At 36.1% G+C, this 22,390-nt stretch overlaps 1 protein-coding gene across 1 annotated transcript in view; it reads right to left on the bottom strand.

Moving 5' to 3' along the window:
* LOC105946905 (integumentary mucin B.1) overlaps positions 1–21,149 on the bottom strand; it is a 61,478-nt gene extending 40,329 nt beyond the window's left edge. Inside the window, exons 1-5 of the mRNA XM_031899006.1 lie at positions 21,120–21,149; positions 20,706–20,711; positions 7,600–7,632; positions 7,445–7,477; positions 6,774–6,779 (exon numbers count right to left, since the gene is read on the bottom strand). The gene's annotated coding sequence lies outside the window, so the exon portion shown is untranslated. The remainder of the gene's footprint in view (positions 1–6,773; positions 6,780–7,444; positions 7,478–7,599; positions 7,633–20,705; positions 20,712–21,119) is intronic.
* Positions 21,150–22,390: the final 1,241 nt, after the last annotated feature.

Below are 22,390 nucleotides of genomic sequence, written 5' to 3'. Positions count from 1 at the left end.
ATTCAAGTATGTGTTTCCCCTAGAGTGACGTAGCCGCCAGTTTGCAGGGAAATGGTCATTTTTAATACAGTAATTTTCCGCAAGTAAAAATTCACCGCACATCCAAAAATTTACACAAGCGTCAAAAAATAATAGTCACAGGCAACAATTTTTTTGCCCGCAAAACATTTTTGCCGTTTCGTGGATCTTTCAAAAGATTTGCTAATTTTTCACCAAAGATAACCAGAACACATTTGCTCATCACTAGTGGCTACTATTTATAAGCATCTACTATTTATATGCTACCATTTATATGCGGCGACAATTTATATACACTATTTCTAAGCTACTATTCATGTACGGCGACTATTCGTGTGCGTTATTTAGCGCATGTATCGTCAAATACCACTTGAAAATAGTCATCGCGAGTTAAACAACGCATGCAATACCGCGCGTAAAATAGCGCAAGTATGCTTATAGTGAATCGTGCGAAAAGTCGCGAAAATTAAGACGCGATAAAATGTTTACCGCACGCTATAAATAGCGCACGTTTTATCGCACTTTAGTGAATCGGCCCCTTAAAACTTAATACCATTTATATTTTAAACTACTTTCATATTTATTTTTGCTTTAATATATGTTTATTAGCTCTCTATAGAGAGCTAATGTGGGACTTAAGCTGCCTTTACTGGTTGCGATGTGTTTAATTTATGACTCGCTCCATCTTAATCTCTCTTCTTTTAAACATCTGTATTAGGATTATAAATGAATCTCTCCATGTTTTGGCATCTACTAAAAACCATTTATAATATATATTTATTAGAATGCATTTATATCTTTTTTTATATAGTGAAATATAGAGCACTGTAAATTATCTAATAGTCCAAATAAAAATGCAAACATTGCAAAGCTTACATTCAGTGAAATCCTAGTACATATAAAGAGGTGGCACATACTTAAGTTTCGTGCTCCTAATAATCTGAATGTTGCATGTACACAGATTTTAACAAAGTGTAACCAGACATAAGTAATACTTTCTACAGTGTTGCAATTGGATTCAGGCACCATAAAAGGCTACATGTTTTTATGCAGGTAAATTCTGTTCAAATGCTCAGTATGATGGTCTGTATATCAGTATGTCCCATTATTTGTCCTTTTGCTGCTTTTAAATGAGCTATCAAGGAATAAGCTTCTCCTGAATCCATACTTGATGCAACAGTTCATGAAATATTTATCAGATAGCTAGGATGACCTTAAAAAATATTTGGCGTTTGGTGTTCTGCATACCATGGGCTCTGATAATATATATCCATTTATATAACAAATTGCTTTTGGTGATTTCACAGAAACATACAGGAATAGGAATTACCAAAACATAACTACTTTTTTTTGTGGGGTTGGGGGAATTCAGACACTCAGAAAAAACAAACACACATAGGGGCGAATTCATCAAAGTACAAGTTCGAATCCCAAAATGGGTAAAATTTGGATTAGATACGATAATTTCTGATGATCGAAAACATCCCAAAAATGCTTCCGAAAAAATCGTAATAGTCACGATAATATTGTATTGGCGATCCGAAAGTCAAAAATCTTCGTTTCCGAACAATCGCAAACAGTCGGAAAACCTTTCTGACTTTGATCTTTCTGTGCATGTTTTTTGAAGCCTCCCATAGGACGCAATGGCAATCTACAGCTCCAACCTGGCCCAAGGAAAGTCACGATAATGAAGCTTTAATGAATCCAAAACGTTCCTACTCGGCGTGACAAATACAATTTTGTCACACAAATTGTTGTGCAAATTGTCACAAAGTACGAAAAAGTCGCAAAAAATATGCAAAATACAAAAATGAAAAAATACAAAATTTTTGTAATCAGAAGCAATCGTACTTTGATAAATGTGCCCCATAATCTCACAAACACATACAAGCGCACAACACAAAAATTGGAAAACTGGGCAGCAACCTGGAAAATGAGGTTCAATGTTAATAAGTGCAAAGTTATGCACTTTGGTAGAAATAATATAAACGTGAACTATCTACTGAATGGTAGTTTGTTGGGGGTATCCTTAATGGAGAAGGATCTAGGGGTTTTTGTAGATAACAAGTTGTCTAATTCCAGGCAGTGTCATTCTGTGGCTACTAAAGCAAATAAAGTGCTGTCTTGTATAAAAAAGGGCATTGACTCAAGGGATGAGAACATAATTTTGCCCCTTTATAGGTCCCTGGTAAGGCCTCACCTTGAGTATGCAGTGCAGTTTTGGGCTCCAGTCCTTAAGAAGGATATTAATGAGCTGGAGAGAGTGCAGAGACGTGCAACTAAACTGGTAAATGGGATAGAAGATTTAAGCTATGAGGTTAGACTGTCAAGGTTGGGGTTGTTTTCTCTGGAAAAGACGTGCTTGCGAGAGGACATGATTACTCAGTACAAGTACATTAGAGGGGATTATAGGCAGATAGGGGATGTTCTTTTTTCCCATAAAAACCATCAATGCACCAGAGGTCACCCCTTTAGATTAGAGGAACGGAGCTTCCATTTGAAGCAGCGTAGGGGTTTTTTCACGGTGAGGGCAGTGAGGTTGTGGAATGCCCTTCCTAGAGATGTGGTAATGGCAGATTCTGTTAATGCCTTTAAGAGGGGCCTGGATGAGTTTTTGAATTGAATCAGAATATCCAAGGCTATTGTGATACTAATATCTACAGTTAGTATTAGTGGTTGTATATATAGTTTATGTATGTGAGTGTATAGATTGGTAGGTGTGGGTTGTGTGTGCTGGGTTTACTTGGATGGGTTGAACTTGATGGACTCTGATGGTCTTTTTTCAACCCTATGTAACTATGTAACAACACAACATTCACAGTTTATTTTTTTACTTTTTTTTGGCCACTGTGTAACTATTTTTATATTTTCTTTGGGAATTTAGTTATTTTATTCATTGCATGTCTCTCCTAGAAAAGTAAAAGTCTAATCAGTTTAGAGCTGATATCTCATATTATTATTATTATTCATATTATTTTTTAATAATAGACATGTAATATGAGTAAATTTCAAACGACTTGAAGTAAAACTTCAAATTTTAAGTTATCAAAGGAGCCCATGTTTGGGTAATTTTGTCTGTCTGCATCTGTCTGTGTGTGTATCCCTTGTGGGTGCATGCTACTGCTGAATTATTATTTTTTTTGCCGATTTTGATTTATTTTTTGCTTTTTTGGGTTTAGTTAAGTGTTTTATTTATTTATTCCTTCCTATCCCTTAAATTTCTAAATCCCCCTTGTTTTTTATAGTTTAGTTAGGTGTGCGAGTATGAGGGGCTTTGGAAGAGGGAAATGGGGTGGGAGAGGGCATGGTGTGTGACCTGGGTATGCTACCCCATAACAGCCCATGTGCTGTGTAAAGTTTGGGCAATTTTGCACAGCAACAAAACAGCAGCAGCTGCAACACCAGCCACCAGCAGCAGGCTTCAGTATTGGTTTGCAGTGGTACACCTGGTGCATGCATGATTGTGCCAGATTATCTACCGCATCTGCTGCAGACACACTTGGGTGGCAGGAGGTCATGTCATCTGTGAGCTCAGTGCTGGGGGACACCCCATTCCTCTTATTATTTGACACCCAGGATCTTTTTGCAGATAAGACTGCTATGGAAGGTGTATTCCTTTCTGATAATGATGATGAGGAGGGTGTTGCACAGCTCAGCACAATAGCAGTAAGGGATGTTAGGAAGGGTCACCAGCCCTCCAGAGCAGGCAAGGTGGTGGCCCGCACTTCAGCAGTATGGATGTTTTTCACATGCCAGTCTGATGACCAGTTGGTAGCAGTGTGCCAGTTCTGCCGGCAGAAAGTTCATAGGGGGCAGTTAGAGTCACATCTGAGGGATGCAGTCATTGCTTGGTTATAAGCCTAGCTGCTGGTTATTATTCTCCTGCGATTTGATAGACTTCTGTGTTTTACCTCTACCTGATCCCTGGATTTGCTTGAACTCTACTTGTCCTGACATCAGCCTGATTTCAGACTCTGTAAGTAGCCAATATCCTCCTCTATATTTTGTGTTATTGCTGTATGCATATAGACAATCCTCACATCTGAGCTCCGCCATCTTGAAATTCCTGACACAGGATGAGATGGGAAGTTTCTACTTTTGCAGCTTCTACTGCTCCCTTGGCAATTTTTTTTTAGTGGTGTCAAGGTTTCTAATTCTGTGGCTTCTACTGCTTTATTGTCTGCTCCCTTGCTGGCAGAAGCTCCCAAGCAAGCACAACCAGCTCCTCCCAAGGGAGAACAGGCTCCTGCAGCAGCAGTACCTCCCCAACCAGCTCAGGACCTGGTACTAATGTCGACTGAAGTGTTGTTTATGAAAGGAAATAAAATAAGATTCGATTATGATTATACTTCTTGAAATATTTTTTCAAAGATAAAGGAGGACCATGCCAGTTTTTGTTAATGTTAATTAGTGGTGCTTGCAAAGCATCACTTCTATTATCTCACAGGCTTATTATTATTCTTCCGTACAAAAGTTCGGTACGGAACTTGTCCCGCACCGTTTGTCGTGCGGCTTATTCGGGAATGGGGTGCTATGTCTTTTCTAAGGGGTTGGCGGTTAATTGCCCCTGCAGGGGGCAATTAACTGGCCCGAAAATCCCATAGACTTAACATTGAGGCCAACTTTGACGGATTGTAGCACAGAGAGGGAATTTTTTAGAAACGTGAAATTTACCACATTTGAAGAGGTTTGCAACCTGTGTCAGAAGATACCCCGCACAAGGGTATAAGTTTTACCCCTGGGGCAAGAGAGGTCCCCAAATTTGCCCCGTTGACTTATAATGGGGATTTTGGCAAATAACTAGTTTGTCGTAGACCCACGAATGAGGTGTCAAACCGTGCGGCCTATTCGGGAATGGGATGCTATGACTTTTCTGAGGTGTGGGTGGTTAATTGCCCCAGCAGGGGGCAATTATCCGCCCATAGACTTAACATTGAGACCAACTTTGAGTCCCGCACCGTTTGTCGTAGACCCATGCATGAGGTGTCAAACCGTGTGGCTTATTCGGGAATGGGGTGCTATGACCTTTCTGAGGGGTGGCCAGTTAGTTGCCCCAGCAGGGGGCAATTAACCACCGTTTGTCGTAGACCCATGAATGAGGTGTCAAACCGTGCGGCTTATTCGGGAATGGGGTGCAATGACTTTTCTAGAGGGTGGACGGTTAATTGCCCCAACAGGGGGCAATTAACCAAACTGAAGGAAACATTGTAATATTGGGGCACGAATTTTGCCACGGCAAGCACCACTCAAATTTTCTTCAGGAAATGTACCTCTCTAGTTAGTGGTGCTTGCAAAGCATCACTTTTATTATCTCACAGGCTTATTATTATTCTTCCGTACAAAAGTTCGGCACGGAACTTGTCCCGCACCGTTTGTCGTAGACCCATGAGTGAGGTGTCAAATCGTGCGGCCTATTTGGGAATGGGGTGCTATGACTTTTCTAAGGGGTTGGCGGTTAATTGCCCCTGCAGGGGGCAATTAACCGGCCCAAAAATCCCATAGACTTAACATTGAGGCCAACTTTGACGGATTGTAGCGCAGAGAGGGAATTTTTTAGAAACGTGAAATTTACCACATTTGAAGAGGTTTGCAACCTGTGTCAGAAGATACCCCGCACAAGGGTATAAGTTTTACCCCCGGGGCAAGAGAGGTCCCCAAATTTACCCTATTGACTTATAATGGGGATTTTGGCGAATAACTAGTTTGTCGTAGAACCATCAATGAGGTGTCAAACCGTGCGGCTTATTCGGGAATGGAGTGCTACGACTTTTCTGAGTGGTGGGCAGTTAATTGCCCCAGCAGGGGGCAATTAACCACTGTTTGTCGTAGACCCATGAATGAGGTGTCAAACCGTGCGGCTTATTCGGGAATGGGGTGCTATGACTTTTCTGAGGGGTGGGCAGTTAATTGCCCCAGCAGGGGGCAATTAACCACTGTTTGTCGTAGACCCATGAATGAGGTGTCAAACCGTGCGGCTTATTTGGGAATGGGGTGCTATGACTTTTCTGAGGGGTGGGCGGTTAAATGCCCCAGCAGGGGCAATTGTCACAGAGAACTGAAGGAAACATTGTAATATTGGGACATGAGTTTTGCCACGGCAAGCACCACTCACATTTTCTTCAGGAAATGTACCTCTCTAGTTCTTATTGCTGTTCTGTATATTAGCAGTTGAGTTTATAAAATATTCATTCAATTTCAAAATTATGAAGGTTGGAATATGTGTTTCCTGTATATTTTGCATTTTAACTGTTTCAAAATATCAAGATTGGAGTATGTTTTTCCTGTCCTTTTTCCATTTTAAATTCTCTCTCAGTTAATTTAATTCAGGAAGGGGTTTTGCTTGGCCTTAAAGTTTGCTTCCAAGATCAAAAGCTTAAAGATTTTACAACTAATGTTGTTGTAAAATGTTTGAATGAAATTCTGTGAATTAAAAAGAAGCTATTCATAATCAAGATAAAACTTGTTTAACATTTGTTGACATGAAATAAAATTTCACAATTTGATGTTATAAAATGATTATATCAAATGGTAAATTGATTTTATGATGAATGCAAATACTTTCTTATGAAACAAATTAATTCACTTTATCTATTTTCCGCTAACGATTAATGGAGAAAACTTTTAGTTGATTTTTTATTTAACTCTAATTTTCTTTCATTTACAATGACTCAGTATGTATGTATTTCCTTCAGGGTCAAATAAATGTATTGTTTATAGATCACAAACAAAACAAAATTAAAAAAAAACAATCCTACCTGGTGCTAATGTAGATTGAAGTGTTGTTTATGGAAGGAAAGAAAATAAGATTAGTTTGTGATTATGCTATTTTCCACTAAAGATTATTGGAAAAGGAAAGAAAGAAGGAAGGAAAAATTAATGGATGGAAAGAAAACAAGATTTTGATTATATTTTTTAAATAATTTTTGAAAGATGGAAAAGGAGGAGCATGATAGTTTTTGTAACTGTTCACTCTTATTGCTATTCTTTATCAGTCAAGCTTATTAAATATTTGGAATATTTTTTTTTTAATTTTCATTTAACTAGGTCATATGGGTTGTTCCACTAATGTAGCTGTCTTAAAATTGGCAAATATTTAAATGAAAGCACACTTCTATTTTTAAAAACTTTAAGATTTTTTTACTAAAAAGATAAAATGTACTCCAAACAGTTTGGCGCCTTGTATTTTTTTTAATTAAAATATTTTTACATTTATTTTATTACAAGGTATGGTATTGGTAATGTGAGTTACTATGTTAAAGGCTTAGGGCATGTACACCTGACCTTTCCATGTATTCTTCATTGGTACTCAATAACTATCCCTCATATCAGTTTTAAATTCCATATAATAAAAATAAGTGAAAGATTCTAAAGTAAATACTTGGATTTCAGAATAAGTATCAACAAAAAGTTTTTTAAATAATTTTACCTGTAGCGGCTTCCTGTCCAGCTGTTTCTGGTGCTATAAGTTAACATATTTGCATGGCTGTTATTTGCTCATAGATTTATTTACAAACATATCACAACATTTAGATAAAAAATAAATAATAAAAAAATACCAATATTCATATTTCAAGAAATTACCTGTTGCTACTTCTGGAGAAATTATTTTCAACTCTGGAAATACAAGATTTCAGATATTATTAATACATAGATTGCAGGTATATTTTTTATAGACTTTATTCCAGAACATCTTCTATCAGAAAACAGTTTTTTTACTAAAACTTTTAATCATAAGTATTTAAAGTCATGCTCTTTATGATCCAGGTGTGTTTGTATTTGGGACTTCTGCAGTTATGCTCTAATTACAATAACTACACTTCATGATCAGGCAACCCAAGTGATGCCATAATATGCAGTTATTAAATAATCTACAGGTATTTATTGAGACCAATGCCCTGATACAAATGCTTTTTTGGATTGTAGCTGATCATGTAATTGGGGATTCCTGTTTATTTCCTTTTGATATAGTGCCAACATATTTCTGTAGCATTATTTCCATTTAGTGTGAAAAGGTTAATCAAAAAGGAATTTGACCTTAGATTGTAAGCCTCACTGGGGCAATGACTAATGTGAATGATGTTAATCTCAAAAATATGTTGGAACTATATAAACAGGAAATAAACATGAATTTCCATTTATATGATTTGGCACAATCCAAAAAAGCATTTGTATTGACTGTTAACCCAGGGAGACTTACTTGAGTCATATCTCTATTAAATAGAATATGCGTGTATTTTATATATACATTGTAACTTGTGTATTTAAGGATGTTGAGTAATTTACATATTAGATACAATCAGGTTACAACAGATGCAAGCTTCAAACACATTCTATCTAGCACACAGTTGCCGAGTCTCCTCCCCTTTGACCAAGGGTGGTTGAAAATTCAATCCCCTTTGTCTCCAACTGCATTTTCCCAACATCCATTGTCCAACCTGCCTCAGGAATCCCTAGAATTAACTTAATGGTCATTGACCAATCAGAACTTGCCACATCAACTATGACCAATCTCTAGGTTAATAGCATGAGTTAAGTTTTAGTAGTGTGTTCCTGGAGTTCCTGGAGTGAGGACACAGATGCCTGACTCAATGGAAGGCATAAGGAAGGAGTATACGGGAGGCAGTGGGATTCTATGTAACATATATACCTTTATAATTATCTTTCTAAATAGCAGTTATATACTGTATTTAGATTTAAGGGCAGATTTACCAAAGCATAAATTTGAATCTCGAATAGGAAAAATTTGGATTGGAAATGAAAATTTCACGACTTTTTCGTCGCCGTCGCGACTTTATCGTATTGAATGATCGTAAACGGTGGAAAAACCTTTCTGACTTTGCATGATTTTGGAAGCCTCACAGAGGAATAAATGACACTCTGCAGCTCCAACCTGGCCCAAGGAAAGTCACAATACTGAAGCTTGAATGAATCCGAAACTTTTGTACTCGGTGCAACAATACGATTTTTTTGCGACAGCGACGAAAAAGTTGCGAAAAATATATGAAAAGGTTGCGTTGGCGATGAGATAGTTGCAAAAATACCGATCACTACGAAAAAAACGCATTCGGATGCATTTGAAGTGTTCGTGCCTTAGTAAATCTCCCCCTTAGTGTTGTTTTGTATTTTGTATGTTTGTTACTTCTGTAGATATGTGTCAATAGCTTTTGTTAATAAATGTATATTTTTGATTGAACTATCTCTTTTATTAAAGAACCTTTATAACCAGGAATAATCATGTACATGTGTATATAAGAATAAATATACATATTTACATAAATATATCCTTGGGCAACATTGACCATAACTGATCAGGGCATTGGTCTCAGTAAATAATTATTAGAATTTATTGTATTACTATATTTGTTGATATATCTATGTAACATATGCATCTTGTATATTATCTTTTAGGCTGAAAAACACTAACACACAGTTTTTAATGTTTCAGCCAATACTACACAGGAAAATGCATATTTATTTGAGATTTGTGATTGCTTGAAATTTTTTTTATAAATGTACTTTATAATAATATGTACTTTATTATAATCTGTTTTTATTATACCCTACACTACTGTGATTCTCTAGTTCTTCTTTTCTCTAATCTGCTCTATGATGTAAAAAAGTGTTCACAATTCTGACTTGTGCATGTATTTGAAATAATTTGTAGTGAATAAATTATATTTAAGACCTCAAGCACATGGGTGAATTATATTATTTTCTGCATATTTCTACTATGCAAGTATAAATACTAAGTGCATTTTATTTATACTCTCTCCTATTACTCTAACACTCTAAATTACAAAATAATGTTTGAATAAACAACAGCAAACAAATAGCAGTCCCATAGGAATCAATAGAAAGTTGGTGAATTTTTCTGTGGTAAACTTTAATCTTACATTTTGATAAATCTGCCCCATAGGGGCTGATTTACTAAGACACGATTTTGAATCCGAATTGGAAAAATTCCGATTGGAAACGAACATTTTGCGACTTTTTCGGTAATTTTGCGATTTTTTCGTATTTTTTGAGATTTTTTTCGGCGTCTTTACGATTTTTGCGTAAAAACGCGAGTTTTCGTAGCCATTCCGAAAGTTGCGCAAAGTCGCAATTTTTTCGTAGCGTTAACACTTGCACGCAAAGTCGCGCCTTTTTCGTAGCGTTAAAACTTAAAAGGCGTGTCGTTTCGCGCAAGTTTTAACGCTACGAAAAACACGCGACTTTGCGCAACTTTCGTAATGGCTACGAAAAACTCGCGTTTTTACGCAAAAATCGTAAAGACGCCGAAAAAAAATCGCAAAAATATGAAAAAATCGCAAAATTACCGATCATTACGAAAAAAACGCAATCGGACGCATTCGGCCCGTTCGTGGGTTAGTAAATGTGCCCCATAGTGTTGATAGCCCTTATAGATTGAAAATTACAATCTAAGCAATAAATGTTCAGCGTACCATAAATCAGCAGTCGGTAAAAGTGATTTAATTTCAGTAAGAATTAAAATGATATTAGGAAATGCATTAAGTGCATTTAGTGCAAAATGGTTAATCAATTATAGGAAAGCACAAACACAAATTATTTGTTGTTTACGCAGTACTATAAAGAGTTGTTTTAGAAATTGGATGTTTCATAGATAATAAAGATATGAAAAAAAACATTTTTACAAGTCTCAGGAAAAGGTTACCAAATGAGACAGATTTAGCACAGGTATGGGATCCCTTATCCAGAAACCCCTTATCCAGAAAGTTCAAATTACGGAAAAGGCCATCTCCCATAGACTCAATTATAAGTAAATTATTCTAATTTTTAAAAAATGATTTCCTTTTTCTCTGTAATTATAAAAAGTACCTTGTACTTGATCTTAACTAAAATATCATTAATCCTTATTGAAGGCAAAACAAGCCTATTGGGTTTATTAAATATTTAAATACATTTTAGCAGACTTAAGTTATGGAGACCCAAATTACAGATAGATCCCCTATCTGGAAAATCCCATGTCCCAAGCTTTCTGGATAACAGGTCCCATACATGTAATGCTACAATATTAGAAGTCCCTATTTAAATTTTAACAAACATATTGCAATGCAACCTTGAAATCTATTAATAAATTAAAAAACAAGGTGTCAAGGACAGACAGATGACACTAGTTTTAAGTAGTGATAATTGAAATTTTTCCAGTCATGGATTTGTGGTGCATTTCCACATTTCGCCATTGACCTTTTTTTCGCCCTGCAAAATGGGCACAAAAATTTGCCACACAACAAACAAAAAGTGGCTCATCAAAGAAAATTGTCGCAAATTTTTTCTTACTTGTGAGACTTTTTTTGCAACATTTTCCGTGTTTCACAATTTTTTTCCGTGTTTCGCAAAGAATTTGTCGGCAATACGGGACAGATTTGCTCATGACAAGTTTTAAGCAATTAATTTAAATAAATGTATTCCTTGCTCAAATCTAGTATCATGGATCTATACTTTGCACCTTGTTTTTTAATTTATTAATAGACAGTGAGCTTGCATTGCAATAGTGTTGCATAGACTATCTGAAAACTGCTAGACCAATTTGTTTACTTGCAAGTGAGCTGGGTTTGGACCGGTGCACAGGTGATTGGGCAATAGTTTGTCCACAGCCCCACCCCAACTGTCAGTGTTCACTAATTCCTAAGATTGCTTATTTATATACTGCACCTGCCCTAACATGCTCCCCTACATAACATTAGAGGTATTTTAGTAAGGATGATGTACCAGGTTGGGTTAGATTAATGTCAGGTTGGGAGTGGGAGGGGTTAGGGGTAGGCATGGGTTGATGTTTTACTGACCCATGCATCATTACATGAAAGTATTTTCTCTGTTTTTGCTAAAGATTGTAAATTGTGCAAAAGTTTGAATATATTTAATGTAACTAACAAGAATGATAGAGGTGAGCCACCATTTTATTGTATAACTAAGTATTATATTCCCCCTTTCTTTAAAGTGCCCCAGAAAAAATAGGTCAAATCAGGCTTAACCTTTTCATTATATCAGAGAGATCCTCTCTGCTCAGTGTCCAGGCTTAAAATAAGAGCAGGACATGTCCTTTCATTCTGTGAGTGACAAATAGACTTGTATTACCAACTATTAGATAATTGCATGTTCCTCAATGTGAGCAGGTGTTTTGGAACAAAAACTGCATGCCTCTCTTAGATGTAACAATAATTTTATGTACCCTTGGCTGAAGATATATTTGTTCTTTCACACATGGGGGGGGCACATAGTAACAAAAGCACATTAGGAGCTGGTCCTCTAGCTGAGATTAAATTACAGTTTGCTCAAGGTTTAAAAGAGCTGTGTCTAGGAGCAGGTGGGCTATGCCAGAGTATATAATAGCTACTCCTTCAATGAAGTCTTATATACACAGTAGATGATGTTCAAATAAAAGGTCTGTGAATGAGGTTTAAAAGCTTATAGTGGGCCACAATTGCATGTTACATAGTTACATAGGGTTGAAAAAAGACCAGAGTCCATCAAGTTCAACCCATCCATGTAAACCCAGCACACACAACCTATACTTACCAATCTATCCACTCACATACATAAACTATATATACAAATATTAATACTAACTGTAGATATTAGTATCACAATAGCCTTGGATACTATGCTTGTTCAAGAACTCATCCAGGCCCCTCTTAAAGGCATTAACAGAGTCTGCCATTACCACATCACTAGGAAGGGCATTCCACAACCTCACAGCCCTCACCGTGAAAAACCACCTGCACTGCTGCAAATGGAAGCTCCATTCCTCTAATCTAAAGGGGTGGCCTTTGGTGCACTGATGTTTTTTATGGGAACACCCCCATCTGCCTATAATCCCCTCTAATGTACTTGTACAGAGTAATCATGTCCCCTCGCAAGCGCCTCTTTTTTCAGAGAAAACAACCCCAACCTCGACAGTCTAACCTTCTGTGAGCTACTGTATTTAACACTTTTGCAAAGTCCAAGTAGATTACAACTTACATAGTATTGTGAACTGCAATGTATTCATTTGTATCTCCTTTGGAACTGTTCAATTAAGGGACCCCCAAGGTGGAATGGGGGAAAACTCACTTTTTACTAATTGATTGTGAATAGTTGAGAATTAACCCAAAAACCCAAAAAGAGTGCAATTTGTAGGTATTTATCATGATTTGTAAATAGTAGTCAGCACAACACCATGCCTCTGTTTTGAGAGCAAGTTCCCCAATTGCCACTTCCCATCTGTATATCCAAGCAAAGACAGTCTGGAACAGCACCACTTGTATTCTTATTTAAAATGCCTTGATTGCACATATCATTTTTGGCATTACAGCAATGTTTCAGGCCATGTGTTGCCTTTTATCAAGCTAGATATCAAGATAGCTTGATAAAAGGCCATACATGGCCTGAAATGTTGCTGGGCTGTCTTTGCTTAGGTATTTATCATCAGCCAAGCCAGCAGAGTAATTGACTGGAATTTAATAGAAGGAGGTCATAGCACACAATATTTACAAAATAGAAATAGATACATATACAGTTCAGTAAATAAATAAAAGGTGATGTTAGAAAACTACCACTTTTGCTTCTATTGTAAGAAATGGCAAATGTCCTCTGAGGAAGTAAAGGTTAAGTAGAATTCTGTTTTTGGAAATCCAGGGAGCCCCTGCACAATGTGTTTCTGGGTTCCTTTCTCTGAAGAGACTAACATGGGCTTTCCCACAAGCACCACACCACTCACAGGGATGACTTACAAAACACAAATTCACTCAGATGGGGCTATAGTAGGCCTCCCACACAGTTTGGCCCAGGTCCATCAGCCAATCCCCGTTGCTGATGGAAGTTTAGCCTAAACCCACATGGTCCCTAGAGAACAAAGGGTATATAGCTTCTTTTCTCTGGTGGATACATTAGCACATGGACAGTACCAGGGAAGTGAAAGGATGTAGTGAGAGAAAAGGACTGCTTGCATAAACTATGAAGTTAGCCTGTCAAGGTTGGGGTTGTTTTCTCTAGAAAAAAAGCACTTGTGATGGTACATGATTACTGTACAAGTACATTAGAGGGGATTATAGGCAGATAGGGGGTGTTCTTTTTTGCACCAGAGGTCACCCCTTTAGATTAGAGGAACAGAGCTTCCATTTGAAGCAGCATAAGTGTATTCTGTTAATGCCTTTAAGAGAGACCTGGATGAGTTCTTGAACAAGAATAGTATCCAAGCCTATTGTGAAACTAAAATCTACAGTTAGTATTGATGCTAGTATATATACTGTAGTTTATGTACAGTATGTGAGTGTATAGATAGGTCATTATAGGTTTGTTTGTGCTGGGTTTACTTGGAAGGGTTGAACTTAATGGACTCTGGTCTTTTTTCAACCCTATGTAACTATGTACCTCAAGAAGACTTGCTTCTGTCGCATCTCTATTAAATACAATATGCGTGTATTTGATACATTCTTTGTGACTTGTGTTTTTAAGGATGTTATGTAGTTTACATATTAGCTACAATCAGGATACAACAGATGCAAGCTTCAAACACATCCTCGTCTTGTCTTCTTTGACCAAGGTTGTCCCCACTGCATTTTTCCAACTTCCACTGTCCAACTTGCCTCAGGAATCAATGTCATCCCTAAAGTTAACTTAATTTTCACTGACCAATCAGAACTTGACACATGAACCTATGGTCAGTCTCTAGATTAAAGCATGGGTTACATTTTAGTTAGTGTGTTCCTGCAGTAAGGACAGAGATGCCATACTCAATGGAAGGATGAGTATAAGGGGGGCAGTAGAATTATATGTAACATATCCATGTGTACTTAGCTTTGTTAATATCTGTATATATTTTATTTAGAATCAATGTTGTTTTGCATATTTGTTATGTGAGTCAATCATTTTTGTTAATAAATGTTTTTTTTTTATGAAAAACCCTTATATCTAGAAATATTAATGTATATGTGTAGAAGAATAAATATACATATTTACAGAAATATATCCATGGGCAACATCTACCCCTTTCAGAACACACACAAAAGTAAGACAATTTTTTTTAGTATGTCACAACTAGTGATGAGTAAATGTGTTTACTCATTGTGTGGCTGCCATGCAACACTTTTTATGCATATGCAACACTTTTTACACAGGTGTGACAATTTTTACATGCGTGCAGTTTCTTTCTTACTACAAATGCATTGAAGTCGGTGGGTGTTTTTTTCTCTACAATGCATATTTCATATTGATGCATTCAAGAGACATTGGACTTTCCAAATCAGTTGCATTTTTGCACATAAAATAATTTATGTTTCTGATATATATGTGTTTATATCATGGAAAATATGATTTTTCTTTATTTTTTAGACATTTAGAAGCCTTTATCTTGTTACAGTTTTTGACCTATATAAGTGAGAAATCTCCATAAAATTTACATATTTGGTATTGGTGCATTCAGGAGACATTGGACTTTCCAAATTAATTGTATTATTGTGCACATTTATTTGTGTTTATATCAAGTTTACATACATTTTTTCAAAACCTATACCTTGTTACAGAAGCGAAAAAATATACAATTTTTAGCATATTTAAATGGCTTAGGTTGTCCTGGAAAAAAAAAAAAGATATTTTGTTTTCCCAGTTAAACTGAATGTAACCCCTAGGAAAGGCCCTTAAACTGAAATCTCAAAATGTTAAATAACAGTCTGACAATTAAAGTACCGCAAGCAACCAAAGCTGAAAGGGTAAAACCATAAGTTTAACCCTTTCCCTGCCAAGCATGTAGCTCCTACGTGCTGGCATAAAAAGATGTTAAACGCCGAGCACGTAGGAGCTACATTTTCTTTATCTTGCACTCCCTGCTTAATCCGAGTGCAGAGAACGAGCGGGGGGTAACTAGTGGCCCCTGGGGCATGATCGTCCAGGGACCCCATAGAAAAGCCAGCATGTAGCTCCTACCTGTCTGTTTTCTTCTGCTCTCCCTCTTCCTTCCTGTGCTTTCCCCTCTGCTCCCCCGCTTCCTGTTCCACCCACTCACTGATTATTCAGTGCAGCTGCTGTGCCTGTGTCTCTCCTGTGTCCCTCCAGCGATCTACAGCTTCATGACCCGAAGTAAGTGCCAGACACACACAAACACACAATCACACACTTAGACTAATACACACTTATACTTACACTTATACACACACACATACATTTTTGGGGGGTTTCACACATTCACAGCACTTACAACACTCACACTTACTTACTCACACACATGCACACAAAACAGATTTTGCCATGTGTACACACACACTTACACACATATGTAATTTTGTAATTTTTTTTATCGCATCGTTTTTATTCTTGCCTGAAAAAAATGTTTTATTGCCATAGCGGATAGTGTATTCGCTAGCCACACTGCGCAATACCTTTTGTGTATTATTTTGGTGTTTTTATTACATTTTCTGTGATTGTGGTGCATGTTTAGTCATTTTATTGCATTTTTAGCCATTTTATTGCATTTTCAGTTATGCATAGTTGTTGTTCGCTTGACTTTGTCTGTAAAACTAATTTGCCCAAGCCAGAATACTCAAACTGTGATTCTGACTGAATATCACTAGGAAAAAAACCCATTGATTTTAGTTTTTTGGGGGGGATTTGCACATGTCTTGCACATGGACATTTTGTCTGCTGTATTTCAATTTGGCTTCCTCTGTACCCCACATAGTTTGGTAAATCTATGCATACTGGGCATCAAACTGTAGACCCCTGGCGTTCATATTTAGGGTGTTTTATGTTGGTACGTTATGAAATGTGGGGGTACATAATGAGCTAAAATGCAAGCTTTGTGACGATTTCCGGAAATGTCATAAAAAATGTTCTTTTTAGCATAGCTTTGTAGTTTGCAGTAGAAAGATGTATTTACCCATTTTTGTTTTGTCAGAATGTGTACTTTCGGAAAATGTATGGTTTTCTAGGGTGTCCGTACTGTTAGGGGGTCTTATGGCACATAATACACATACCGGGTGCAAAAACTGCACAAGCCAGAGCGTCATTCGTGAAAATTCATATGCACTATTTTCATTTGGGTGCCCCTGTACTCCGCATAGTTTGGTAAATCTATTCATATAGGGCATCAAACTGTTCAGTAGACCTCTGGCATTCCTATTTGGGGTGATTTTCCTTTGTATGCAAGAAATTGAGATAAATGCGGCAAATTGCAAAATTTTTTAGGCAATTTTCTGAAATGTCATAGAAACCACTAGCTTTAGGAAAGCTTTGCAGATTGGTCCTTTGTGTAGAAAGTACTATTTACCCATGTTGGATTTGTCTGAACATGTACTTTCCAAAAATATATGGTTTTCAGGGGTTACCCTACATTTCTGCAGTTTCTATCCCACATAAAACTGCCATGTGTTTATGAATTAGGTAAAGGTAAGCCATGAAATTAGTGTGCACAAGGTATATTTTGGGGTCTCTAAGTGCCATGTGCTTTGATAAACCTATGTACAGTGGGCATCAAACTGTTCAGTAGACCTCTGGGATTCATATTTAGGGTGTTTTATCTTGGTACCTAATGACCTATAGAAAATAAGATGCTGCATATTGGAAGTTTTGAGGGGATTTTTGGAAATGTCATAAAATTGGCAAACTTAGGAAACCTTTGCGACTTGGTACTTTGGAGTAGAAAGACATGGTTGCCCATTTTAGATTTTGGGAATGTGTACTTTCCAAAAATATATGACTTTCTTGTGTGAGTGTACTTTTTACTATCTTTATTCCACATAAAATGATCTAAATGTTTTGATTTTGCAGAAGCTGAAATGACAGAAATGATAGATCATATGAGGGTATGTTCACATTCGGGCCCCTACATGCAACATACTTAGGTAAACCTATACATATTGGGCATCAAACTGTTTATTGGCCCCCAAAATTCCTAAATTTTGATGACACAGGACCCATTTTAGAAGCCTATATTTGTTACAGAATTGGAATTACACAAAAATTACACCATATTTCAAAAGCTTAGATTGTCCTGAAAAAAACGATATATAGTTTTCCTGGGTAAACTAAAAGTCCCCCTGAGAAAAAAAACCCTAAAGTGAAACAGTGCAAAATGTTTAAAAACTGTCTGGCAGTAGAAGTTCCACTTTTAAAAAAAGCTGGCAGTGAACGGGTTAATAGCAAATAGTATAGACAACAGAAACAGAGATATTTAATTGTTTTCTAAAATATAAAGGCTCAAATATGATGCTTGTAATGTTTTAAAAACTTAGGAAAAGGACCATTTACCACTCAGATACCTCACATCTTCTTTTACACTCAATAAATATTTGACACCTGAAGAGACCAATTGCTATTGCTACTATAGGCAAAGGCTAAAGGACAGAGCATCCATGATAAAAAAAAAAAATATATTACAAACTCAGATTTTTTTTTTACATATAAAGCAGTACTTAAGGCCTTTCATCTAACTAATACCTAACTTAGTGAATATAATCATAATATACAAGGAATGCGAACACTTTATTATGATAGCAAAAAAACATTTGATACAGTATGTTCTATAAAAGGTAATTGCAAAACCTCTATTTATAGAAACTAAGGGGCAAAACAGGTCCGTATACAAAGAATTCGTATTTTTTCTAAAGTTTTTGTACTGTTCATATTTTTTATGACTTTTTCGTTAATTTGCGCAACTTTTTCATACTTTGCAACAAATAGTGTGACAAAATCGTATTTGTTGCGCAGAGTACGAAAGTTTCAGATTCAATCAAGCTTCGGTACCGTGACTTTCCTTGGGCCACGTTGGAGCTGCAGAGTGCCATTGAGTCCTATGTAGTGATGAGCGAATCTGTTCTGTTTCGCTTCGCCGAAAAATTCGCGAATCTTTGAAAAGATCTGCGAAACGGCGAAAAATTCGCGAAGCGGCGAAAATGTCGTGCGACAAAAAAAATTGTCGCCCGCGGCTATTATTTTGTCGCGCGCGGCTCTTGTTTCGTCGCGCGGCTCTTGTTTCGTCGCCCGCGGCTCTTGTTTCGTCGCCCGCGGCTCTTGTTTCGTCGCCCGCGGCTCTTGTTTCGTCGCCCGCGGCTCTTGTTTCGTCGCCCGCGGCTCTTGTTTCGTCGCCCGCGGCTCTTGTTTCGTCGCCCGCGGCTCTTGTTTCGTCGCCCGCGGCTCTTGTTTCGTCGCCCGCGACTATTCTTTTTTGACGCCGCGACAATTTTTGGACGTGCGGCGAATTTTTCCGCGGCGAAATTTTTCATACGTTTCGCGAAACAATCCGCCAATGGCGAAACGCGGAAATTCGCCGCGAATCCATGCCTGGCGAAACTTTTCGCCCATCACTAGTCCTATGGGAGGCTTCCAAAATCATGCAAAGAAGGATCAAAGTTAGAAAGATTTTCCTGCATTTTACAATCATTCAGATACTTTTCGGACATTATACGAAAAGATACAATTTTTTTGTATTTTCAAATACGAATTTTTTGTACTTTAAAAAGCACGATACAAAAAAATTGTATTTGATATGATGTTTTTGTATCGTGCTTTTTAAAGGTACGAAAATCGTACTTTGATAAATCTGCCCCTGAGGGTTGCATAAATGGAAAGTTTGTAACAATTACAGAACAATCATACCATATTATAAAGTAGATTAAAGTGCAAGCCAAATTCATATAAACTTTTATCTTGTCTAAATAAATTGAATGACAAAATAATTTTACAAGTAATACAAACACTTATTATTTTTAGCTAAAGAAAAGCCTAGCAGATTTGTCTGTAATGCCTATTTAAGTTCTATTAAACTGATGATTGATTTCTTACGGGGTAAAAGAAATCGATTGTTTATAAATACACATAAAAAACAACAACACAGTAGAACAATCCTACCTATCAAGAATATTTCAAATATTTTAAAAGTATCTGAAATATTTTTTCAAAAACAGAGAAGGAGAAGCATACCAGCCTTATTACTATTTGCTATTGAACAAGGCCACATCTATCACATAAATAATTTACAAAAAACTTAAAAGACACATTGCAAATAGTGTAAATGATTCCAGTTGTGATTAATCAAATGATAAAAATTTTTACAAGGAAATAATCTATTAATGATTAAAAAGCCTTTAGTCAATTTGTTTTAACTCCACTTTGATTACCTTCACATTTTTTCTGAATTTGTTTAAATTATGAAAAATAAATTGATTAGTTATACAGTACATACATAAAAGTAAATAAGAAATAAGATATATTGTCTATTTTCTATTCAAGTAGGCCGCTAGGTTGTTTTGATAATGTAGATGTTTTAAAATTGTCATGCAGATAATATAAAACACGCCTCTTTTTTCAAAAGCTTTAAGATCTTCCAAATAAAGAAAACAAAATATCTTTTGAACTGATGTACTCTAATCAGTTTAGAGCTCTCCAAAAGTCTCATACATTGGTTTCACATGTAATATGAGTAAATTATAAATGACATGAAATAGAACTTGACAATTTGATGTTATCAAATGATTACATCAAATGGTAAATTGATTTTACAATGAATGTAAATACTTTCTTATAAAAAAAATCAATTCACTTTATCTATTTTCAACTAACGATTAATGGAGAAAACTTCTAGTTGATTTTTCATATAACTCTAATTTTCTTTCACTTACAATGAAATGTATTTCCTTCAGGGTCAAATAAATGTATTACTTATAGATCACAAACAAAACAAAAAACAATCCTACCTGGTGCTAATGTAGATTGAAGTGTTGTTCATGGAAGAAAGAAAGAAAATAATTTTAGTTTTTGATTATACTTCTTGAAATAGAAGGAGGAGCATGCTAGTTTTTGTAACTGTTCATTCTTATTGCTATTCGGTATGTTATCGGTTGAGTTGATATTATATTCATTTGGTTTGAAAAATATCAAGATTGGAATATATTTCCCTGTCTATCATTCAAAATTAGCACTTGGTTAATTCAATTCTGGAAGGGGTTTTTGCTTGGCCTGAAAGTTTGCTTCAAAGATCAAAAGCTTTAAGATTTGACAACTAATGTTGTTGTAAAATGTTTGAATGAAATTCTGTGAATTAAAAAGAATCTATTCATAATCAAGATAAAACCTGTTTAACTTAGCATTAATAGGATATATCCTATTACCTAGCGGTTTCGGAGCTTCAGTTGGTGCAGCGCTTGTCTCTCCTGGAAAAGTAAACTCTGATCAGTTTAGAGCGTTGTTCAAGTCTCATATTTTGGATTCACATGTAATATGAGTAAATTTCAAATGACATGAAATAAAACATCACACTTTGAAGTTATTAAATGACTACACCAAATGGTATTTGAGTTTATAATGAATGAAAATACAGGTATGGGACCTATTATACAGAATGCTCGGGGACTAAAATTTTCCGGATAAGGGATCTTTCTTTAATTTGGATCTCCATAACGTGTCTGCTTAAAAACATTTAGCTATTGAATCAAGCCAATAGGCTTGTTTTACCTCCAATTGGGCTTAATTATATCTTAGTTGGGATAAAGTACAAGGTACTGTTTTATTATTACAGAGAAAAAGGAAATCATTTTTAAAAATTAGAATTATTTGCTTATAATGGAGTCTATGGGACATGACCTTTCCGTAATTTGGAACTTTCTGGATAACGGGTTTTCAGATAAGGGATCCCGTACCTGTACTTTCTTATGAAACAAATTAATTAACATTTTCAATTTTCCGCTAACGATTAATGGTAAAAACTTCTAGTTGATTTTTTATTTAACTGTATTTTTCTTTCATTTACAATGACTCAGCTTGTATGTATTTCCTTCAGGGTCAAATAAATGTATTGTTTATAGATCACAAACAAAACAAAATTTAAAAAAGAAAAACAATCCTACCTGGTGCTAATGTAGATTGAAGTTTTGTTTATGGAAGGGAAGAAAATCAGATTAGTTTTTGATTATACTTCTTGAAATATGTTTTCAATGATGGAGAGGGAGGAGCATGCTAGTTTTTGTAACTGTTCATTCTTATTGCTATTTGGTATGTTATCAGTTGAGTTGATAATATAATCATTCGGTTTCAAAAATATCAAGATTGGAATATATTTCCCTGTCTATCATTCAAAATTAGCACTCAGTAAATTCAATTCTGGAAGGGGTTTTGCTTGGCCTGAAAGTTTGCTTCCAAGATCAAAAGCTTTAAGATTTGACAACTAATGTTGTTGTAAAATGTTTAAATGAAATTCTGTGAATTAAAAAGAATCTCTTCATAATCATGATAAAACCTGTTTAACTCAGCATTAATAGGTTATCTCCTATTACCTAGTGGTTTCGGAGCTTCTGTTGCTGCAGCGCTTGTCTCTCCTGGAAAAGTAAAAGTGAACTCTAATCAGTTTAGAGCTTTACACTGGTCTCATATTTTGGATTCACAT

The sequence above is a fragment of the Xenopus tropicalis genome, chromosome 3 (genome assembly GCF_000004195.4).
Source record: "Xenopus tropicalis strain Nigerian chromosome 3, UCB_Xtro_10.0, whole genome shotgun sequence".
Lineage (NCBI taxonomy): Eukaryota > Metazoa > Chordata > Amphibia > Anura > Pipidae > Xenopus > Xenopus tropicalis.
This window is presented reverse-complemented; position numbering and strand designations above follow the sequence as displayed.